This window comes from Camelus ferus, unplaced genomic scaffold, assembly GCF_009834535.1.
Source record: "Camelus ferus isolate YT-003-E unplaced genomic scaffold, BCGSAC_Cfer_1.0 contig3957, whole genome shotgun sequence".
Lineage (NCBI taxonomy): Eukaryota > Metazoa > Chordata > Mammalia > Artiodactyla > Camelidae > Camelus > Camelus ferus.
The window spans coordinates 1-5038 of NW_022589231.1; the positions used below are offsets into that span (position 1 = coordinate 1).

Genomic DNA, 5038 nt, shown 5'->3' on the forward strand with positions numbered 1-5038 from the left:
CACTAGAAAGGAAATAGAAATAGCAATTAAAAACCTCCCTACAAATAAAAGTCCAGGACCAGACGGCTTCACTGGGGAATTCTACCAAACATACAAAGAAGAACTCATACCAGTCCTTCTCAAACTCTTCCAGACGATTGAAAAGGAGGGAATACTCCCAAACTCATTCTATGAAGCCACCATCACCCTGATACCAAAACCAGGCAAAGACACTACAAAAAAAGAGAATTATAGGCCAATATCACTGATGAACAGACGCCAAAATCCTCACCAAAATTTTAGCAAATAGAATCCAACAACACATAAAAAAGATTATAGATCATGACCAAGTGGGGTTCATCCCAGGGACACAAGGCTGGTTCAACATACGCAAGTCAATCAATGTAATACATCACATCAACAAGAGAAAGGACAAAAACCACATGATCATCTCAATCGATGCAGAAAAAGCATTTGATAAAATTCAACATTTATGATAAAAATTCTCGCCAAAGTGTGTATAGAGGGAACATATCAACATAATAAAAGCTATATATGACAAACCTACAGCCAGCATAGTACTCAATGGTAAAAAATTCAAAAGCTTCCCACTAAAATCTGGGACAAGACAAGGATGCCCACTATCACCACTCCTATTCAACACAGTCCTGGAAGTCCTAGCCACAGCAATCAGGCAAGAGAAAGAAATAAAAGGGATCCAAATTGGAAAAGAAGAGGTAAAAGTGTCACTATATGCTGACGACATGTTACTATATATAGAAAACCCTAAAAGGTCCACACAAAAGCTACTAGAGCTAATTGAAGAATTCAGCAAGGTAGGTTACAAAATTAACGTTCAAAAATCAGTTGCATTTCTTTACACTAATGATGAATCAACAGAAAAACAAAAGTAAAGAAACAATCCCCTTTAAAATAGCACCCACAGTAATAAAATATCTGGGAATAAATCTAACCAAGGAGGTGAAAGAATTATACACAGAAAACTATAAACCATTGATGAAGGAAATTAAAGACTTTAAAAAATGGAAAGATATTCCATGCTCTTGGATTGGAAGAATCAATATTGTTAAAATGGTCACACTGCCCAAGGCAATCTACAGATTTAATGCAATCCCTATCCAATTACCCAGGACATATTTCACAGAACTAGAACAAATCATAATAAAATTTATATGGAACCATCAAAGACCTAGAATTGCCAAAGCATTACTGAAGAGAAAGAAAGAGGCTGGAGAAATAACTCTCCCAGACTTCAGACAATACTATAGAGCTACAGTCATCAAGACAGCATGCTATTGGTACCAAAACAGACATATAGACCAATGGAACAGAATAGAGAGCCCAGAAATGAACCCACAAGCTTTTGGTCAACTAATCTTCGACAAAGGAGGCAAGAATATACAATGGAATAAAGACAGTCTCTTCAGCAAATGGTGTTGGGAAAACTGGACAGCAGCATGTAAAACAGTGAAGCTAGAACACTCCCTTACACCATATACAAAAATCAACTCAAAATGGATCAAAGACTTAAACATAAGACAAGATACAATAAACCTCCTAGAGGAAAACATAGGCAAAACATTATCTGACATACATTTCAAAAATTTTCTCCTAGAAGAAATAAAAGCAAGAATAAACAAATGGGACCTAATGAAACTTACAAGCTTCTGCACAGCAAAGGAAACCAGAAGCAAACAAGAAGACAACCTACGGAATGGGAGAAAATTTTTGCCAATGAAACCGACAAAGGCTTGATTTCCAGAATATATAAGCAGCTCATACGACTCAATAAGAAAAAAATAAACAACCCAATCCAAAAATGGGCAGAAGACCTAAACAAGCAATTCTCCAAGGAAGACATACAAATGATCAAAAGGCACATGAAAAAATGCTCAATATCACTAATTATCAGAGAAATGCCAATCAAAACTACAATGAGGTATCACCTCACACCAGTCAGAATGGCCGTCATTCAAAAATCCACAAATGACAAATGCTGGAGAGGCTGTGGAGAAAGGGGAACCTTCCTACACTGCTGGTGGGAATGCAGTTTGGTGCAGCCACTATGGAAAACAGTGTGGAGATTCCTCAAAAGACTAGGAATAGACTTACCATATGACCCAGGAATCCCACTCCTGGGCTTGTATCCAGAAAGAACCCTACTTCAGGATGACACCTGCACCCCAATGTTCATAGCAGCACTATTTACAATAACCAAACATGGAAACAGCCTAAACGTCCATCAACAGGTTACTGGATAAAGAAGATGTGGTATATTTATACAATGGAATACTACTCAGCCATAAAACCAACAACAATGCCATTTACAGCAACTTGGATGCTCCTGGAGAATGTCATTCTAAGTGAAATAAGCCAGAAAGAGAAAGAAAAACCGTATGAGATCGCTCATATGTGGAATCTAAAAAACAAAAACAAAAACAAACAAACAAAACAAAGTGTAAATACAGGACAGAAAGACTCATAGACAGAGAATACAGACTTGTGGTTGCCAGGGGGGGGAGGGTGGGAAGGATAGACTGGGATTTCAAAATTGTAGAATAGATAAACAAGATTACACTGTATAGCACAGGGAAATATACACAAAATGTTATGATAACTCACAGAGAAAAAAATGTGACAGTGAGTGTGTACATGTCCATGAATGACTGAAAAATTGTGCTGAACACTGGAATTTGACACAACATTGTAAAATGATCATAAATCAATAAAAAATGTTAAAAAAAAAAAAAAAACCTACTGACCTAATGACCTGGATGGGAACAAAAGGTGCAAAATCTTTAAAGGGTCCGACTCTACTTACTGAATCACTCACCACAACTAAGTTTCTAAGACTGTCTGAGTGCCACTGAATGATCAGTGGTTAGAAGGGAAAAGGAGCTATTCTTCAAGGCAACAGATACTGCCAGTAATATTACCAATAAACTCCTCAATCACAGAGGAAGAGACGGTAAGTCAGGCTAACACGCTGGAAAGGAGAGCACTGAAAGCAGCAGCATCTATCAAACTCCCGATCTTCCAGAGATGTCTTATTTTTGAGATCTGTGAATTTACATGTATTACATGTATCCATTCAATAGTCCTTAACCAAGGGTTGTATCAGAATCTCAGGGAAGTATTTCTAAATACTGTGTCCAGACCTGAGTACCTTATTCAATCCAAATCTTCAGGGAGAGAGCCAGGAGGAAAAGCAGGAGGACCAGCTGCGCCATCACTTGCTCCCACCTATGGCCACAGCCCGCAGGGGAGCTGCACCCGGCTGAGCATGGAAGACCCCAAGGTGAAGGTTTACGTGGAGGGCCATGTGGCCACCAGCACAGGTGAATGCCCCTGCTGGCTGGCTGTCAAACATGACCTGACCTCACTTACCCAGATTCTAGAACCTGGGATCCTGGGGTGCTCAGGGCCTGTGGTTTGCTGCCTCCCCTGCCCAGGTGCAGTCACCCAGCTCCCCCTGCTGGGTACTGGGCTCCTTCCTCCTCCCACCCACCCCCAGGCAGGCACCCAGCCCTTGCCATCACTTCACTCCCCGCAAGCCTTCATCTTCTCTAGGCTCTGAGCCTACCACCCACTCCCAGGCACTTCCTAATGGGACGTTGTTCCTTCTGGGGTACAAGTGCGGCTGGGAGACAGAGCTCTGCCCTTTCCGTGGGCACTACCTCTAGCCCCTGGCCTTGGCTTTGGAGTTGTTTCCATGATAACAGGGCTTGCTGTATTCAGTATACATATTACTATAAATAAAACACCTGTAGCTAGAAAAGACCCTGTATTTCAAATATCTTGTAAATAAAGTCAGTTGAGCTATACCTTGTCTGTCGCCTCGATATTTGCATTATAGCGGAGCAACTTTGCTGCAATTGATATATCTCCAGCCAAGGACAGCGTAATGCAGAGCAGTGTTTTGACAGTTGTCCTCAAGATTTGGGTCAGCTCTGTATTCCAGCAGGACAGTGACCACATACTTCTTTCTGGCATTGTACAGCCTGTTGGTATCACGCCAAGAAACAGACTGTAAGTGTAGGCATTCCACGTTAACATTCCTCAAGTTCCATTAGTTCGTTATATTTAAAACAGATAAATTCATTTTTATTCTAAGTAATTACATCGAATCCATCTCATGTGGACATGGTTGGCTGCTACACACCTTGATGAGAGCTGTCTTGCCTTCCTTGTCACGAGCATTCAGATTACAATCCCAATGTATGAGGAGAGCCACCACTGATGACTGGCCGGTGGTGCAGGCCAAGTGTAGGGCAGTCCTGCGAACATGAGGACTTTTTAGGAAATTAGAGCGTACTAGTTCAAAGGTACAGTTACTCGTGTAATTGTAAACATTCAACAGCATGCTATTCCTACCCCTTTAAAACTGACATTTAGTCTTCTTATCTTAGTTCTTTCTATGGGGAAAGAACAATATTTATTAGCTCTTATTACTCACCACATTAATGGAAGAACCACCTGTTTGAATAGAAAGGGCATGCCGTTGAGATTCAGCTCACCTTGGGTCTGACTTCTACTTTAACACTGTCCCTTATTAGCTCTCACTTAGCCTGTCTGTGCCTCAATTTCCTCATCAACAAAATGGGCATGAAGTAGTAGTTATCTTACAGGACGCCGCTGTGATGCTTAAATGAAAAGCTATGCAAAGTGTCTGGCAGTTCCTTGCACAAAATAACAGCTCAATAATTGTTAGATAATGTTATAATTGTTACCGTTACTATTTTACAAAAAACATTTCAATTAAATAAAGTGATAATGTATCTACTTTGCTGCTGCAAGGATGAGAGAGAACACTGTACTTCAATGATTCTAACATGCTCATTTTCTCACTCTTCAACATCTCTGACATGGGAAGGCAATTTAAAATTCATGTCTTAAAACCATAGTTGGCAGCTTCCCAGGCCTGCCCCGCCCCGCCCCGTCCCGCCGCTGTTACCTGTTCTTCCTGTCTCTGCTGTCTACAACATTTTCGTTATATAACAGCAACACCTCCGCTGTGTCCAGGTGACCAAAATATGCG

The 5038-nt window shown here is 40.8% G+C and overlaps 1 long non-coding RNA gene across 1 annotated transcript; it reads right to left on the bottom strand.

The window, feature by feature from the left end:
- Positions 1–3915: 3915 nt before the first annotated feature.
- On the bottom strand, positions 3916–5038 carry LOC116662594. The gene is made up of 3 exons (XR_004318578.1): positions 4955–5038; positions 4163–4277; positions 3916–4001 (listed from the first exon to the last, which is right to left on the bottom strand). It is a non-coding gene; the product is annotated as an uncharacterized LOC116662594 (long non-coding RNA).